At 44.1% G+C, this 19,224-nt stretch overlaps 1 long non-coding RNA gene across 3 annotated transcripts in view; it reads right to left on the bottom strand.

Moving 5' to 3' along the window:
• LOC146005343 (uncharacterized) overlaps positions 1-19,224 on the bottom strand; it is a 113,534-nt gene that overhangs the window by 93,755 nt on the left and 555 nt on the right. For 2 of the 3 annotated variants that reach the window (XR_014444012.1, XR_014444010.1), the window contains exon 2: positions 4,527-4,553. The exons of the other annotated variant lie outside the window; for it this stretch is intronic. This is a non-coding gene — a long non-coding RNA (uncharacterized LOC146005343). The remainder of the gene's footprint in view (positions 1-4,526; positions 4,554-19,224) is intronic. 3 annotated transcript variants of the gene reach the window in all.

The raw sequence follows: 19,224 nt of genomic DNA, 5'->3' as shown, positions 1-19,224 counted from the left end.
TGATATTCCCAAGAGAACAAATCAAATAATATTCCCATAAGCGCAATGCATTTCTCCTTGCTTCCTACGGCCATCCTGGCAGTGTTGCCAAACCTGATGCGCATAAAAGAGTTAAAATTTCACATTAAATTGAGTTAAAAAATACTTTCAAGGAGCTAGATTTACTAAGGCTGGATAAAGTGTCTCGTAAAGGTAATTTTATTTGTCAAATAGGTGGGGACGCTGCTATTACCGTTAACTTTAAAGCAATGACAATTTATTCTTAGTTTTCCTGCTGCATCACCCATCTCAATAATCGACCGATGGTCGTATGAAATAAAAAAAAAGGGATCCCGGATAACAATATTGTGTTATCTCCATGGCGCTATATAAAGGACAATATCACGTCACGTGCAAAATGTACCTAGGTATACTCATGGCAAAAGTTTGTCTATGTGGGCCGGAGCCAGTGATGGCGTCATAATGAGGCATGACGGCGGACGCCCCATTTCACAGCCACACGAGTGCACGAAAGAGTCAGATCTGGCTCCAAAAGAGCTAAGTTGGCAACAATGACTTGGAGGGAAGAGCCTCCCGGAAACTGTTCCGCATGGTCTTAAAACATGTGTTCTTGATAAGCTTGTTCTGAATCCAATAAGCATTGTATGAATTAAGTCTGGCAATAATTCATGTCGCGTTTATGCTATACCATCCCTCTTGCTGAGAAACCTATTCTGGCAGCTGTAAAGCTTTGTCTGGAACTTCTAATTGAAGCTCAATGTCTGGAAAACGGAAATGCGTGTACAAAAAAAAGTACCTGGAAATGAATTCCCGAGCACAATAGTTAGCGGAGGGTGAGAAATTCTCCTCCTATTGGAAAACGCTTATCGCTGGAAGTTCCAGTAGGGATGATCCGATTACTGACTGCCAATGCTTGAGGTAAAACTAATTTGGCTGCAGCCCGATTCAGCATTGTTGGTTTTGAGAAACGCGAAGGAGAAAGTTTCTGATTACTAATGAAGAGATAGGAAAATTGAATAACTCTTCTTGTAGGAAGTTGAAGCCGTTACAACAATGGAATTGGTCCTTGAAACACAGGAGTGTATTGTTGGGGCACCCAAGTTTGACTTTTGAACTTATGTTCTCTTGTTTGTCGGACTATATATCAATGGCGTCGTACTGGTTTTGGTACGATAGTCGGATATTTTTGTGCCGGACATTTTGGTGTCAATATATTTTGGTGCTAGGAAGTAGTGCAGTCAAAATAGGAAAAATAAAGGAACTAATTCATAACAAGCTGAAATTTGTTATGTAGCGTCTATATAGCATTAAAAACAACATACCAAAAGTCACCGGCGATCACCCCTACGCTAAGTCCGCCATATTGAAAAATGGCGGACGATGAAAGTTTTCACAAAATAAGAGAACTATAATTCATAACAAGCTGAAATTTGGTGCATAACTTCCTTATAACATTAATAATAACATATCAAAAGTCCACCGGTGATCACCCTGCCGCAAAGTCCGCCATATTGAATAATGGCGGATAAATTCAAGTTTTCAGTAAATAAAGAACTAATTGACAATAGCTTGCTGCTTGATAGATATCTTTTGTCGTCGCCTTGTAATCAAGGGGTCCCGGGTTCGATACCCGGTGGAGGCACATAGTGGTTCGTATTCCCTTATTTCGTGAAAACTTTCATTGTTTACATTCTGAAGAACAACGCATGTTAAGAACTAAAAATGACCTTTAAGAAAATTACTCGACTTCACTTCCATATGGCCTGAGTTTCTTAACTGCTTAATCTGCGGTTTGACTGTCGATTGCCAAGATTTCAGTCTGTTTAATGGCCGAATCTCACGGAACTGGATATCCAGTTAGTTGGCGCTGAACTGGCTACCTGCCCGGATGTGATGGCTGCCTGGCTGGCTGCTTGACTGGTTTGGAGAAATTGGACATGTTTTAATTGCTACTGGCTTTCCTCGACTGGATTCTGTGGAACAGCCAATCGGAGCAAAGTTTTGCCATGTGAAGATAATCTGTGAGTTTGCAAAGGGAGTTTTTTGTCTGTGGTTTCCGAGTGTGAGCTGTTTTTATTAGTTTCCTAGTTTCTCGATTAAAAAAAAAACAACAAAAAAACAGATGGGGTGCAGTGCATTCGTATTCAGTTCATTGATATTTAGGTATTTATGCAAAGCGATGAGATATGTACGTAACAAATATAATTAGCTAAAAATGAAAATCCTTATTGTTACAAGTGTATTAAATTATATGTTTGATTTTTTAAAAAAAATATGAATGAATCCTGCGAATCTCATGTATGAATATGCATATCCGAGTTAATTAAATAGCTTGTTTGGTACGCATTGATTACCATGAGTCAACCTCTAGTCCATACTTTTCCTTTATAATTTTTAATAGAAGCACAAAGAAGTAATTCTCCTACAACATTCTTTAAATTGCTCGTCCATCTTTACAGAGATTGTCTGGTCTGCGCAATTTTTTATGGGAACAAAAGACTATCGACAAGTACGGTGTAACAAGTATCATGTGAGGCGAAAACTAGCAAATGGGTAGCCAGTCCAGCGCCAACTAGGGCATTCCTACTGGAAATCCAGTTCCGTGTGATTTAGGCTTAAAAAGGAAAGTAAATTTCAGACGCCACGCAGGCGATGATGTGGCTTGTCCAGCATGCAAATGCAACCCGTTGGATGGAGTCTCCCTTACGGGTAAGGATAGTGGCGAAAGTCATAATGAGCCGCGGTGGACTAGTCGGTAGACCCGGGTTCGATTCCCGGTGTTGGTGATCTTATTAGTGAAACATTTACTTAGATTTTTATTTCACCAGCGAACGAACAGAGATGTTATTACCCAATAACCTGAGAGGCATGACATGAATTCTGCCGAATCTTCATGTGATCATTTTTATTATATTTTACTTAAATAATCATGTTCTTTTGACTGAAAGAACGTGTCAAGAAAGAGAAGCGAATGGGATGCGAAGTCACGTATTTCTGCCCGTAACAGAAAAAGATATACTACTATTGCTTGGGATTGTTGATTTTCTCCAGTCCGCACTTTGAATCTTCATTTGATTTATGTTTTGTTATTTAGCATTGCTTGTCTACCACTTTCAGGCTATTTGCGACGGTGATGTTAAATGATGATATATGCGAAAATTGTAGAAGGATAACTGCAACGAAACTACAGACCCAGGCCTGAATTCGAACGCGGTTCACCTTGGTGACTTTACTGTTATGTTATGCTAGGGGAATGGGGTAATTGAAACAACATCCATTCCCTTCCGCTTTCAAATAAATATGACCTTTTCCAAAAGTGAAGAAACTGATGCAGTTTCCTTTTTAGATTAGTTATGATTGATTGATTTGATGTTTTAAGTCCACTTTATGCACATAAAGGCTAATCGGTACTGGACCTACAGTTTATAGTGGGATCCGAACCACTATCTGCCTCCACCCGAGACCCCTTGATTACAAGGCGACGACGCTACCACTGCGCCATCGGGGAGGCCCTAGATTAGTTATGGACTACTGAGTATTGGGAAACTTTTACTGCAAAATTTTCTCTGCCGTTCGAATGTAAAATTGGACGCTACATTGCATTAATAATTACAACATAAGGTTTTCATGTAACCATTTTCTTTCAATCAATCGCCAGGGGTCCTGGGTTCGAATCCCGGCCTCGATTTCATCATATCATCACTCATCCCGATCTTCGCAAATTAGTCAAAAGTGGCACAGAAAGCGAAGTAAAATAAAGCAAATCAATCTTTCAATTAGAAAGTCAGAAAATTCCCTGCATGTGGTGATAAACGTTAGTGGTAAGCAACACTGCAGAGTGCGGTTTCCGAACCTTTACTTCAGCTCTCCTGCCACATTCGATTGGCTCCGAAGCTGAACTTTAACTCAAAGGAGTGTGCCACTTTATTTTAACACACTTGTGCTATTTTTAAGTAGGATAAAATACTAAGACAAATTTAAAAAAAAGATTAGGTATTAATTTGGCTTCCAGCGTTGTGAAATTAAGAACAACCATACAACAAAAAAAAATGTAAGTGTCTTGCCATTCTGATGGAAATTAATGTTTTGCTAAGAATACATGTAGAGTTATATATTTGCTTGTTAGTTCTCTCACTAGTTTCCGAAAGTGCCTTAGAAAGTATTTCATTTGAAGGTAATGATCCAGTTGGAGAAACACTGAATATTGTTTGATAGAAATTTCAAACTGGGTGTTGCATAGGGTATTATTATTTTATTTAAATTGGAGTATTTCTGACCTTTACAGAAAGATATATACTAGTATTGCTTAGGATTGTTTATTTTCCCAATTTTTTTTTTAAATGCTATTTCCTACTTTCCAACCGGAAGAAACTGAAACTACACACTTATATTTACACAACTATAACTTTCGTGATAATTTATGTCCTGCTCTTCCATAATAGCACAAACAAACACAACTATACGGCCACTTTCATTACGCAGAATATATGAAAACACTATTTAAGATGAACGTAAAAATAACTTACTGCAAGGGTCAGGAAGCGGAGACTGGTCTGAAAGTGAATAAATTTTTACTGTATTTAAATTGTCGAGTTTAACAATTCCCTCCCCCTCTTTCTCTCTCTATCTCTCCTTCTCTGAAACGCACATAGATGCCGATTTCCATAATCAAAACTCGACACGTGAGAAAATATTATTTACACTCTAAATATACTCTAAACAATTTAAATAACGTTAGTAGGTTCCAATATTTTCTGTGGATAGACAAATATTTTTCTCGAACCAAGCTCTATCGAAAAAATCCCCCTGTTGCAAGTATCAGAGTCCCGGCATTATACTCAAGGTATTGGGTTAAACGTTCATGGTATAGCCTTCACAGTATTTACTGCCTAAAATCTCTGATAATTATCAATTTTTGAAATGTCGAAACAGAAAATATCCAGTATAGAATATGGCAAACGATTCATTGAACATATTTCCAGCAGCAGATGCTTCGTGTTTCTTTTATATGCAACTTAATTTGCTGATTATGTAATGTATTGTTTTCATAATCTGCTTAAAGCGAATGGCATAATACTCGTACTTTGAAATTTTGCAACTTAATTTGAGTTTCCAAAATGTGTATATTTTTGAATGTCTTTGGTTTGTATGTAATGTAAGACCACTCCCTTTTATTCAGTGAGCTTAGAATATATTTATCTACGCTACTAGAGAACTCTACTGTTTAATATAAGATATAACATGATGTCAGGAGTGCGTCTCTGATCGGTTCTCTTGATAACGATCTAAAGTGATCACGAGCAACCTGCAGCTCTGCCACACTCAAGTTCTGGGTAGTACTACGTGCACTTCACAGCAGTTATACGCTGCAGGTAAACGGTGGTTTATTTTTCAATGAAAGACAATATATGTGATATGCACACATATCACATATCTATTGCGAGTAGTACAGGTGTGCGGGTTCTGCGCCCGAAAATGAGGCTCGGTGAGGCTCGCAGTGTTGCCAACCCCTTACTCGAAAAAATCACCAAGGTTTTTATCTCGGTCTAACCTAATTTAAAGCAAAAAAGCTGGCAATACTGCGAATCTCACCGAGCCTCATTTTCTTGCAGTGTTGCCAGCTCGAGCGAGGCGTAGCCTTTTACGGTGTATGTTAACGGTTTGCTCTCGTAAGGCATGAGCCTCATTTTCTCGCAGTGTTGCCAGCTCACCCCAAGAATATTTCACCATGTGATATTTTACAGGCGAAGCTAACCTACAAATGGGAGCTGGCAACACTGGCAACATCAATTGCGGTTCAGTGTTGCCAACTCACCTCAAGGATATTTTACCATGTGATATTTTACAGGCGAAGCTAACTTACAGAGTAGAGTAATCAAGCCGGTTCACCAACCGAAAATGGCGCTCGGTGGCGCTCGCAGTGTTGCTAACTCCTCACTTGAAAAAATCACCAAGGTTTTTGTTTTTGGGTATAACCTAACCTCAAGCAAGGAGCTGGCAACGCTTGAGGCTTTCTCGCAGTGTTGCCAACTCACCCCAAGAATATTTCACCATGTGATATTTTACAAGCGAAGCTAACCTACCAATGGGAGTTGGCAACACTGATTAGTGGAGGTGCACGGGTTCTGCAACATCAATTGGCGATCAGTGTTGCCAACTCACCCCAAGAATATTTCACCATGTGATATTTTACAAGCGAAGCTAACCTACGAATGGGAGTTAGCAACACTGATTAGTGTAATCAGCTCAGTTGAGCGCCATCAATTGGCGATGAGTGTTGCCAACTCACCCCAAGAATATTTCACCATATGATATTTTACAAGCAAAGCTAACCTACGAATGGGAGTTGGCAATACTGACTAGTGGAGGTGTACGGGTTCTGCGCTATTATTTGCGGTTCAGTGTTGCCAACTCACCTCAAGAATATTTCACCATGTGATATTTTACAGGCGAAGCTAACCTACAAATAGAAGTTAACAACACTGGCAACATCAATTGCGGTTCAATGTTGCCAACTCACCTGAAGAATATTTCACCATGTGATATTTTACAGGCGAAGCTAACCTACAAATAGAAGTTGACAACACTGGTAACATCAATTGCGATTCAATGTTGCCAACTCACCTGAAGAATATTTCACCATGTGATATTTTACAGGCGAAGCTAACCTACAAATAGAAGTTGACAACACTGACTAATAGAAGTGGCCAGGGTTGCGTCCGAATCAGCAGCAGATGTCACCTACACTGTTTCATCCGGGACTCAGCCAATCTCTGTTGTCCGAATTTGCGGTAGACGTGGAGTCGGAGGGAAGAGCAGAGAGGCGCGACAGATGCACGCTTGAACTCGCTGTGACGCTGCGCTTGGCAGCCATATTCTAACTTTCACTTTGTACAGACAATATTTACTGATTAGAGGATGTAAAACTCTATATTTTAATATTTTATCGATAATACTGAATGCAGAAAACATAAATAATGAAATAGCGTGTTATATTTTTAATGTGAGTAGTTAGGTGGAAATCATTGTCATGTTTGTTTGCGCCCCAGAGCGCGGTGGGTGAAGTTCGGGCTGACACCTGGCGGGAAAAGTGACATGCAGATTCGGACGACTTGGACGCGACTTCGAGTGCACGCGAGAGCAACGGGGGAGAACGGGATGGAGCGCTTGCCAATCCGGACACGGCTTTTGTAAACCTCTCTCGGGAACGATGTGCCACACACGCGCGCGCTGGCGCCTCTTATTATTTATGCAAGAAAAAGATGTTAAACCTGTTAAACCTGTTAAAACTGCTCTGTAACCCTCTCGTTCTTTACGTCGTAGGCGAAGGACTTCTCTGCAATCAGGATGACGCTGCACACGGTATCATCGGGCAGCGCGTCGTGGAACTCGCAGACGATCTTGATGTTGGTTCGATCGTTGACCACCACCTGCTTCCTCTTCGTCGTATTGATGACGAACATCGGCCTGCGGATTTTGAATTCGCTGGGCGTGTAGTACATGTCCACGTTTCCCTCGGTCACGCGCTTGTAAGCCGTGTAAGCTTCGTAAAGTTTGAGGTAATCGTCTTTGGTCATGTCGAGGTTGTAATTCTCGCGCGGGAACACTTCGTTCCTTCCGTTCTTCAGGTAAACATTTTTGATCTTGCAGTCGTCGAACTTGCTGGAATCTTTTTCCTGGTTGTTATCGCGCCCGGTCTGAAAGAACACCACGACGAAATCTGGCATGTCGAACTGTATGTTGTTGAACTGAGTTGTCACGTCGAATTCTATGTGACTTCCCGACGCCACCTTCTGCACGCACTGGTAACCGTGAAAGCGAATCGGCACCTGCGGACTCTTCAAGATCTCTGCTTTGTACTTAAGGGCGTAGTTCGTCTCGTATTCCACGATCGGCATTCTCAATTCCATGCTCCGGATGACGCACTTGGCTGCTTCGGGTAATGTGTTGGCTATCGGCGTGCCGTCGGCGTTCAAGTTGGTGTATCGCATCAGTGCGCCGTTGTCGTTGGCCGCTCTTCGAAACGTGACGCGCAATCCTCCCTTCCACATGATGTCCTTGTAGTCCGAGAAGAATCCCGGCAGCAGACGCATGGGAAAGAGAACCGTGTGACTTGTCGTCGATATTTTGGTCCCTGCTTCGAATCCTCCCGCCTGGTAGTATGCTGCGTCTGTTTTGGATAATTTCAATGTTCCCACTGCCGTCGACGTGATGCCTGGATAGTCTATTCTGTCTATGACGGTGTTGTGTTTCCTCACCTCCACCTGCGAGAACAGGTGAGGCACGAAGTTGTCAACGAGTATCAAATTTGCATTGGGCGGAAACGCGTCTTCGCTTTCCTTCTTCACCACGTCGAATTGAAGGTAGAGGTCCGCTCTGTGAGGATGAACGAACCCATCCCCTACGTCCACGTCGTATTCGATCTCCCTGTTCGCTTCGTTGAGATTGGCGAACGTGCGACGGTTGGGAGGGAAAGATTGCAATTCGTAACTTTCGATTTGTTCCATTTTCACTATGTATGGTTATTTATTATACGTTGATCTCCACGATGGCCGTCGTAGTGGCACCTGCGAAATCCACCACCTCTTCTTTCTCGTTTGTCACCACCAACTCTATGTCGTCTATGCGGTTGCGGCATACTGGAAAATAGATCGGCGAAGAGGGTGTGTAGATGATCGGTTCCATGAATTCGGAACTGGGTTTGAACGTGGCTATGATTCCTGTCTGCTTGTGACTTCCCAGCAACCCCCCGTCCGAAGATTTCGTGATCATTCCTTCCGCCACGTTACAGTGAACGTTCAGAGTCTCTATGGCCAGAAATTTAGGAATGTTGGTTGCCGTGTGCTTGATGCCAGCTTCGAGTTTGGTGTCGTTCTCGAAACCTAAAAGTTCTCCCATGGTGCCCAGGTCCACGGTCTCCGTCGCCGACACGATTTCCACTCTGTGCGTGACCGAATTTTGAGAAAAGTACGTGCCTTTGGGTAATTGAGCTTGCAAAGTGGAAAGATTGTATTGACCTGGCGTGACGACGATGTGTTCGCTTCCGACGCTAATTTTGTTGTTGTGCTGCGTGACGTTAGGTATGAGGTACATGCTGTAGAATGCACGCAGAGCCACGGATTTAGGATAGACGATGTCGTCGTGCAGCGTGAGTTTTAGGATCGAAGATTCGCTCGTGAGATGGAACACGCCCATCGTGTTTAAGATTCCACAATGCTTTTTGAAAATGTTCCACCGAGGGGTTATTTATTTTAGACATGTATGCGAGAACGGAAAGGCATAGGTGGCCACAGTTAACATCGGTGAAACCCTGGATGCGTTTGTCATTGTAGTAGAGGTTGGCAACACTGAGATACTTTACCAACCTGGCAGGTGGTGTGCCACCGAACGAATCGAAAACAAATGCATTGTCATCGTTAATTTTGAGGTAGCATATCCAATGTGTACCAGGATTTTTGTAACTGTCCAGGTTGACCACGCCATACTCTTTTTTCTTCACAGTAGAGGGTAGAGAATCGGACATGAAAACACCCCTGAAGTTTTTTATTCCTAACAGTTCGATCAGAGATTCAATATCGAAGTTGGACAGGGCTTCTTCTTTTTTTTATATTTCTTCAAAGCATCGAGGTTGCTTTTTTGCTTTTTGCTTATACCTTTCCCTTTCTTCTCCATAGCCATGTTGTGACGTTTCTGTTCTTCCAATTCCGCCTTGTTCTTCTTCGAGTCGATGACGGTTTTCGCGATGGCGGCACTTCCGCCAGCCAAACTTCCAACGGCCCCCAATGCTGCCAGGATGGCTGGGATGCTGAATATGAAACCTCCTATTTTTTGCTGTTTCCGCGAACGCTGCAAGCGTCTCAATTGAGGTGTGCTGAGAAGTAATTTCATTCCGTGTCCTTTCGTCAAGCAAGAACGTTTCTTCTCGCGTTGTTTTTTGGTGAGTAACCCATCGAGGGCACCTAGATTTTTCAGATTGGAGTATGGTATCTGGTACACGACACCTTTGGGCTTCATGTTGATGCTCTATATGTTATCTTCACGGTATGTTATTTATATATATGTTCTGAGATTTTTTTTTTGTTTTGTGTATTTTTTTTTCGGTATGTTATTTATATATAAATGTTCTGAGATTTTTTTTGTTCCGTGTAATTTTTTTTTCAAGAATATACTCTGTGCAGAGCCGTTACACAAATTCTATTACGTGCTTTGTTTTCTTACCAAGAAGTTCCTTTGTACCCTTGTACACGATTTGAGTTTTGTTCTCTATTAAAATAGCTAGCTTCTCGTCGGATAACATGTTAGCGTATCGATCTGGTAAAAATAGACTGTATTGTGCGTTGAGCAACAAACGCGCCTTGGGACCATACTGGGTAGAAACAATTGAACCGGAAGTTATCGTGTAAGGTTTGTCCACTTCCAATTCCTGAATTTTTACATATTCGACTGATGAATTTAGCATTTGTTTTAATGCTTGGGCGTCTAGTGATTGATTACTCATTTTTTTTTATGGCAAACACAACTGGAGTTTTTTTTTTGTTTTTTTACGTAGTGTTATTTATATACCGAAGAAATTTTTTTTCACGGTTCGAGAAACTTTTTTATTTCTACACACCCCATCCAAGTTTTTGTTTCGTGTTCATGGCGATGGTGGTGCCCAGTGCCGCAACTCTTTCTCCCAGCGAAGCGTCTCTACTAACGAATCTTTCGAAAGCTGCGTGCTCTAACTTTCTGTCTGCTTCGTGACGTGCATTCAGATCGGTGCGAGTGGTGTTGTAGGCAATGTCGTGATCTTTGCATGCGACGTCCAACGGATTCACACCCTTGTCTCCTCTCTCCAATCTTTTCTCGAGTTTGGTACCTGGTCCGCAGTACTGGTAGCCGGGTAAATGCATCTCGAAAGGTAACTTGTTGATGATGTCGTTCACGAGTCCCTTTCCTTCGGCCACGTTCCAGAATCTCGGAGGCAGCGTGTTGATGATTTTGATGAGGTAACCTATGCCCTTGTCGTCGTTCACGATGAAGTTGGAAAGTTTGGTGCTGATCATGTCCACGATGCCAACCTTCTCGTTGTAGAAATTACGATTGCCTGCATTCTCCTCTCCTGCAATAACCAACAACCTGTCTATGAGCTTGCGCACGTCGTCCACCCAAACGAATTCTTTGGGTAACGTGTTGTAGAGTTTGACGCCGCTGCCTGTTTTGACCTGGTTCCAAATCGGTTTGATGAGATTTCTGTACTTCTCGCCGCTGCTCGATTTCACCCTATTCTGCGAGGCGTCGTTGTTCTGGTATAAGGCATCCGTCATGATCAAAATTTCCTTGTAACTCTGGTAATCTTCTTCGGTGTAATCCTTCGGCTGCTTTTTGGCAACGAGTTCCCACAGTCCCACCGTACCCGGATACCTGTTCCAGCTATTCTTATCGCCTAAATTGACTTTAATGTCGTTGCCTTCAAAAGTCACCTTCGATTTCCCAATCTTCCATACCACACCGCCGCCTTCGTTGCTCTCCATGCTCGGATACAATCCGAACACTTCATCCTTGTCGAATTTCCCTGTGCTCAGGTAGTCTCGTGCCAAAGGTCCTAACTCAATCTTATCCAAAGACGACGACGTGCTGCTTATGGCTCGACGTCCTGGCGGTACGTCTCTTAGTTCGAACGGCGTTGAAGGAATGCTCGAAATAGGCGTGGGTACGGTGTAACTTTTAGCTGCAAGTGGTACGAGTTCGTTGATCAAATTTTTATTTTGTTTCGTGACGCCTTTAATTTCTTTACCTAGATCGCTGATGGCGTCGATCACAGGTTGATCTTGACGTTTCTTCTCTTCGTAGAATCCGCGATTCTCGGATTTCCAACCTTTGAAGCGTTTCGCGAGGTAGTTTCGCAACTTGAGATTTTCGTCTTCGATTTTTCGTTTCGTCATAGCGTTATTTATACACGTTGTTTCTCACAACGTTGCAACGTTTAGAAAGTCGTTGATTTTGTTTCTGTATTTTCCGTCGTTGGGTTTTCTCGTCATGTCGATCGTCGCGAATCCGAAATCGTCACTGTTCCAACAGTGGGAGCAGCAGCGTTCCGAAAATTGATTGTAGTTCATGTCTCCGCCTACGTAGTCATCGTACGCGTGCTTGAGGTTGGTGTGATCTTGACGAAACAAACATATGAAATTAGCGTTGTCGCGTACTAACTGTTTTGGAATTTTGGAAAACGTTTGAGCTAGGAAGAAGCAATCTATTCCTTTGTGACGACCTTGCGTGAAAAAATTGCGAATTTCATTTTGATTTTCCAGGATAACATCGTCGAACACAACAACTGAATTTTCACGACAATCGTCGAGTGGCTTTATTTCCGAAGCGAACGTTGCAATGTCCAGACCATCGTACAGTTTTATCAGTTGCTTGTATTTCGCTTGTTCGAGACTTTTCGAAAATACGTACAGGTGCCTATTCTTCCAATCTAACCAATTCGGTGCGAGGAGAAAATTGTCCACGAGCAGTGTTGTTTTCCCACACCCCGAAGGACCTACGATCAGACAGCGGATGCTGTCGGGGAGCAACTCACCGTTCTTTTTTCTCGTTTGACTTTCCGAATCCGGTAGACGCTTCACCACGTTCCACGTACTCACAAGATTACTTCGTTCGCGTCGATCCAACTCTTTTCCGGAAGTCCCAGCCATTTGACAAACAGTTTGTCGCCTTTCCTACGCAATACTTTCTCGATGAGGTACGTGTTGGGATGTTTTGTTTTAGAGAGTTCCTCTTCGTAAAATCTTCCTTTCAAAATCTCGCCACTACTATCTTTTATTATATACGTGTGTCGGTTTCCGGGTAAAACTCGAACCACCGTAAAAAGTTCCGTGCTCCAATTTTTTGTGAACCCCTTCTCGAAGGTGCGTTTGAATTTGCTGATCCTCACCTGGTCTCCAATTTTGAATTTTGATTTCTTGGTAGTCGTGGGAGTGTACTTTGGACAGTAAACTGTAGAAATTAAACGCTGCTCGTCAGATTTCGTAACGTCAGCCGGCTTCATGCCTATCGTTCTGTGTACCGTATCATTATAGGTGTCGACGAGTTCCGGCAGTATGTCGACCCATTTGTAATTTCCTCGAAGCGTGAATCGTTTCCACATGTGTGTTTTCAAGGTTCGATTAAATCTTTCCACGATGCTGGCTTTGATGTGACTGAAGGTTGAATAATGTCGAATGCCATGTTTTTGAATAAACTTTTGGAATACGGCATTGTAAAATTCTTTACCGTTGTCTGTTTGCAAAAACCGTGGTCGTCTGCCGCTTTTGCGAAAAATTGTCTTGAATGCTTCCATGACGCACATCCCCGTTTTCGCCTTCAAAGGTAGAGCCCATGCGAATTTCGAAAACGTGTCTATGACGGTGAGGAGGTATTTGTTGCCCTTGTTCAATTTATGCACATTTTTCAAATTGCCGCTACTCATCTCCACGAGGTCACTTTGCCAGAGGTCATCGATTCCCTTGGTCACCACCGACAAACGTTCGTAGTTGCGGCGTGCGGGTTTATGCAATTCTTGGACGATGGCTTGCCTAGACATTTTTTTAGAGATTACGTTTGAAGAGAAGCACCAGCGTGATGGGATTCAAAGAGGGCGGTACTTCACCAGTGTTTTGAATGATCAGCTTATCGCCGGCACTCACGTCAAAAACGGTGAGATCTTCGTCTTCGTGTATTTCATATATGTTGCGCGTTTCGTTCCAACGTGCCAGAGGAATGTTTCCTGCTTTCTGGACACCACGATTCGATATCAAGGTCATGGTGGGAACGCTAGCTTTTCTGCCGTGAGACCAGTACGAAAATTCATTTATCTGAATCGTGCCATCGAGGAGAAACTTGTAGTACGGATGATAAGGATGTAACATGTACAGTTTGTTACCTTCGACGAACGTGGAGATTCTCTGTTGATTGGGTACGCTGTTGATTTCGATGGCTTGCAGAGAATGCAGTTTAGCAAATTTAGTATCGACGCTAACGAGGTTGCTGTGAAGCTGTCCCAGTGTATTTTGTACGGGCAACAAATATTCGACGATGGTATCCGTTACTGTAGAAAATGACGGTTTGATTTTCACTTCCACGTTCAACTGCTTGAAGTTTTCGTTGAGTTCTTGCAACTTGGCACCGAAAGAGGCCAGCGTCGATTCCTGCGTGGATTCCAGCACTCCAACTTGATCTCTGATGTTAACGACGATACTCTGAAGGTTCTCGACTTGATTCAATTTCGAGCTCTTCTCGGTAAGATCGTTCACGATGCTTCGCATCTCGGTAAACTGCGTGTGAAGGTCGGCGACGCTCTGCGAAGTGGGCAGCGTCGACACCAGCGAAGTAAGTTCGTCTCGAATCTGTTCCACGTTCGCCGTTTCCGTTTCCAGTCGTTTCAGCATACGTGATATGTTCCTTTTCAAAGCGTGCAATTCTTTTGAGGTGGGGAGATTGGCCACCCTACTCTCGAGATCGCTCAATGAACTTTTGATGTCGCTCGAATCGGATAGTGCCGTCACCGCCATTTTCAATTTTTCCAAATCTTCGCTCGAAGGTACGCTCGTCCGTAACGATTCCAAGTCACCCTGTATGTTGTCCAGTACGTGATGAAAATGAGCAAGGTTCGATTCGACGTTCAAATTTTCTAAATATTCGATCTTCTGCTGAACCGTGCTCAACGTGTCTTGTATGCTCGTCAACGCACTTGCTTCAGCGTGAATATTTTTAATTTCTTCGTTGATCAACTCCAGAGACGCCTGAAGCGTAGCGATGGTGGTTTGAATGTGTTCGAAATCTTGATAAGCCTCCAATTGAATTTTTATGTTCGCGACGCTTTTGCCGATGACCTGCAGTTCGTCTGACGATGGTAGGTTCGTCATGGTATCTTCCAAAGTCTGTAACTTGGATTTAATTTCTTCCAACGTGCCGGCGAATTCTTCTTGTAATTTGGAAACAACAACATGCAAGCGTTCTACATCAATATCCTTCACGACGGTTTGAAGTTCAGAGAAATTCTTTTCGATTGCCGAAGTTCGTTCTTCGATTTCGAGTTTTAATTTTTCCAAATCTTCATTTTTCGATTGAAATTGTTGTAATTTGGCCAAATCATTTTGAAGCTTATCCACGCTCAACTGTATATTTTGAACGTTGTCGTAAGAAGGTACGTCGACATAATTTTTTATGAGCGTTTTCAGTTCGGAATCGATTTTCAGAATGGGGTCGAGACATTGCGTTTGAAGCGTAGCGATCTCCGACTCTAAACTTTTGTTTAAGGTCTCCTGCAAAGCGATCAAATCGCTCCTCAACTTTTTAATTCGGACGTCCAACATGAGAATCTCTTCTGCGTGGTCTACACGCTTAGTGTTGCCGAAAATATCGTTAGGCATTTTGGTTAACGGTTATTTATAATAGGATAGACGATTCGTAATTCTACGAAGAGAGGAATGAGTTTGTCGTAATCTCCGAGGAGTTCGACGTACAGGTAATCTCCTGCAGAAACATCGTACGTAATGTTAGAAAGCATCTTGTCGTGCTTGATTCGAAAAATGTTCTTGCCGGTAGATATTTTGATTTCGCCTACGTTTTCCGGATTCACAGCGATTTGAAGTTTTCCATCGATCGGAATTTCGTAGAAATGTAAATTGTTGTTAAAGACATAAAACATCTTGCCTACATCGTCATCCAATTTCGTCCAAATGCTGTTAAGGTGAACAATCAGTAGACCGTTGAGTTTAGTTAACATGGAAGGTAGAAATTCATGATCTGTCGTCGTGTGGTGTACAGTCTCCATGTTGGTTTGTTTTCGGAAACCAAAAAGATTCATATTATGCTGGTTATTTAAAATACGGTCAAAGTTTTTTGTAATGACAGTCAGTGTTTTTTTTTTTTGTAATGACTAACAAAATGATTTTTTTGTTTTTTTTTGTTTTGTTTTTATGAATCTTCTGTTGAAGATGGGCATATGTTGCAGGTTTTGCTTTCTGCTAAGCGATAGTGTCCCCACGGCAGTGTGTGGATTCCACACTCGAGGACGCACCTCTTGTCGTCGTTGGGATCCAGGGCAATCTTCCTCACCTGGTTGGTGGTCAACACATGGTCGACGCTCTGGATGCGCTGTTCTGCTCTTAGAACCGACGACCTGGTCTTGAGGCAATCCACGAAGTCCTCGAATGTGAGATGCTCCCGAACCACCTGTCTGCCGACACCCTTGGCCTTTTTGGTAACGCTGCCCTCAGCTTTGATGGTATAGGCCTTGGCGCGAAGACCTGCAAACTCGAGAATTATATCACCGTTCTTCTCGTCTTTGAGTTTGCCAGGCTTCTTCTTGTTGCAAGTCGGGATTTTGTATCGGTTTGGCTGGGGATAGCCCGAGGTGTCGAAGAGGTTCACAAAAGCTGGTACCGTGGCTATATCACTGTACGCATCGGGTGAGTGGACGTGGTACATCAAACTATCTGTGTCCGTGTAGAGTAGGTTGATATTGTCGTTATAGTGCTGGCGTAGTATCCCATAATATATTTGAAACATGTGCAGTTTACTCAGGTCTAATACTGAGGCACCAACATAAATTGGCTTGTTGAGCATCACCTTGTTCTTCCTCATATGCACTAGAGCAAGCTGCTCATTATAAATAGTCCTCGATTTAAATAACGGGTTTGCTACGAGCCTGCGACATTGTACTTTGTTTGATATTAGCCTCACATCTACATGATTTCGCACATTCTCCATAGTTTTCCCAAACACTGCATTGTTCATTAACTTGAAGAAATCGCGATCGAAATCAGAAGTGGCAACTGTACGATGTTCGGTGTTGAGCTCGATGTATGACCTCAACCATTGACAATGCTCGAACATCAAAACTTGATGTACTGTGCGGACGGTAACCCCTTGCTTCATCAACCACCGGAGGTTTTGGTAGTGCAGGACATAACGCTCTTTGGGCTCGAAGTCCATGACGAGCTTCTTCTGGTTGGAATCGGGTGGACACTTGAACTCGGGTGCAGGGGGAAGATCGCAGAACAAATCCTGCAGCTTCTCGGAGAACTCGAGGTCCACCTCGGCGAAGAACCCATGTTTCGAATCGTCGAAGCTTTCGACGTCGAAGTTGGAGGGATCGGCCCACTCGAACCCTCTAAAAGGGAGTGGTTGCATCATAGAGTGCCCGTACAAGTTATTCACGTCCGTGTGCATGATGTAGCTCGACGGTTGGGTGGAGTCGTAGCCAGTAGCCATGTGATGGTTGTTGGCGTGCGCGTGCCGTTGCGACACCTGGACCATTCCACCCCGCACGGCACGTTCCACAAACAGCATCATGTCTACGTCCGAAAGAAGCTCCAGCTCAATTTTCGTCACCAGAAACATGGCTGACCATGCCAGTCCGGGGAGACTATAGAAGTAGGCGGGATCCAGGTGGTAGATGGTCTTCGCAGTTGCACGAAACGCCTGGATCACGTCGGCGAGGAGCGTCACATCAAGTCTGAGGTAGGCGTCGTGGTAGTCTCCGAGATTTTGACAATCCAGCTCGCGCCACATGGACTGAGCATGGTTATAGTCATCCTCAGAGATGCCCGAGCCTCGCAGTTTGCTATAGAAGTTTGCTCGAGGAGGAAGCGACGTCTCCGCAAACTTGGTAGAGTCGGTGACGTATTCGTAGGGGTAGACCCCCTTACGCCTGAAGAGACTGGCGTCCAAGTTCGGAAAATTTGCAGAGGTGATGAGCATTTTCTCGTCGCTAAGCTTCCCCGCGAGAGCATCGAGGCTGGCCGGGAGGAACCTCAGGGAGTCGAGGAAGCGAAGTTCGACGGTAGAGTCGGATTCTGGGATTCGAGCCCATTTGCTCACACTGATGTAACGCTCCTCGTTCTGCGCCAGGACGTTGATTCGCTCGTTGTCGTACCCAAGATGCTTGATCAGGTGGTGAAAGTCGTACCCCGAGCCGTTGTGAAAAAACACAGGGATGAAGCGCGGGTCCCGGGCCAAGCGATTGCAATCGTTGCACCAAGAACCAACATACCTACCGTTAAAGTGATCGTGGTGACGGACTTTATGGTTTTTGGTAGTGTACTCCTTGACGCAGACAGGGCAAGCGATGGCCTCGTCGTGTCTACGTTGATCGTCGGGGGACAGTGGGAGCATAGACTTGGGGGTCAACAGCACCTTCCCTATCTCGATGGCCTCGACAACCATCCTCTCGAGGAAGTGTTTGGCAGCGTCGGGACCACGGTATACGTAGGGCTCGGGGGCGATGTGTTGGTCTCGTCGCACCACAACGTATGCGAAACTGGATGCCTCGTGGAGTTGGTAAGGGGTGGTGGAAGAAACTTCGGGATCGGGATCGCAAGTGGACAGGGGTTTGAGGAAGGCCTCGAAATCCGCGATGATGATAGCAGGGTGCTCTACCATGGCACCGTGCTTGCGGAAACGCTCCACGTCGCCAGGTTTGGGCAAGTCTGCCAACCCAGGTTCGTTGGCTTTGCAGTAGAGCTTGTGGTTAGCGAGCTTCTCGGCAGCGATGTTGCGACCTCTGATGCGCTGGTAATCCTGCTGTTTTTGATTACGAAATTTAGACAAGCACCTGGGACAAACTTCTATGTGGGTTTTGTTTTTGCTCAGCTGGCTTGAAACAAGCCGAGAGAGGGAACGGATGAGAGTGTAGTGGTGATGGGTCTCGTTCTTGATGAGTAGGAGATGAATTTCTTGCACACCGTCGTCGTCTACGTCGCTCACCCGGATGGGGTACACCACATTTTTGTCGATGAGGCCATAAACATTGATGGCCAACCGAGGGTTGTGTGTACGGGCCTCGAACTTGCGAATATCCGAGACCTCCACCGGGTAGTTGATCCCAGCAATGGCATCTTCCAGCTCTGGCTCGTAGGGTAGGTAGTGGTTAACTCGGTGTGGATGGTTTTTCCGGTCGACAGGGTGTAATGCTGCAAGCACCGACCAGAGAAAGCACTTGGCGTCACTGTTCTGAATGTTCAGGACGGCCTTCTTTGCCTCAATTGCTTTTGGTAAGGGGACGTAGCTGGAGGCGGAGAGAGGCACAAACTTGCAAAGTTTGACGCGCAGTTCGTGAGGCTCGCCACACAGCGAACCCCCCGAGCCCTTGGCTTGATGTTCTTCTTGCTTTGCCACCAGCTCCTCGACAAACTTGTTGTAAATAACCTCGAGGTTGTCGACATCCGCCAGATGCAGCATCTTCGCCTTGGTGTTGTG

This window comes from Lepisma saccharinum, chromosome 23, assembly GCF_977018435.1.
Source record: "Lepisma saccharinum chromosome 23, izLepSacc3.1, whole genome shotgun sequence".
Taxonomy (NCBI): domain Eukaryota; kingdom Metazoa; phylum Arthropoda; class Insecta; order Zygentoma; family Lepismatidae; genus Lepisma; species Lepisma saccharinum.
The sequence above is the reverse complement of the archived record's forward strand: the minus strand, read 5'-3'. Positions and strand labels throughout refer to the sequence as shown.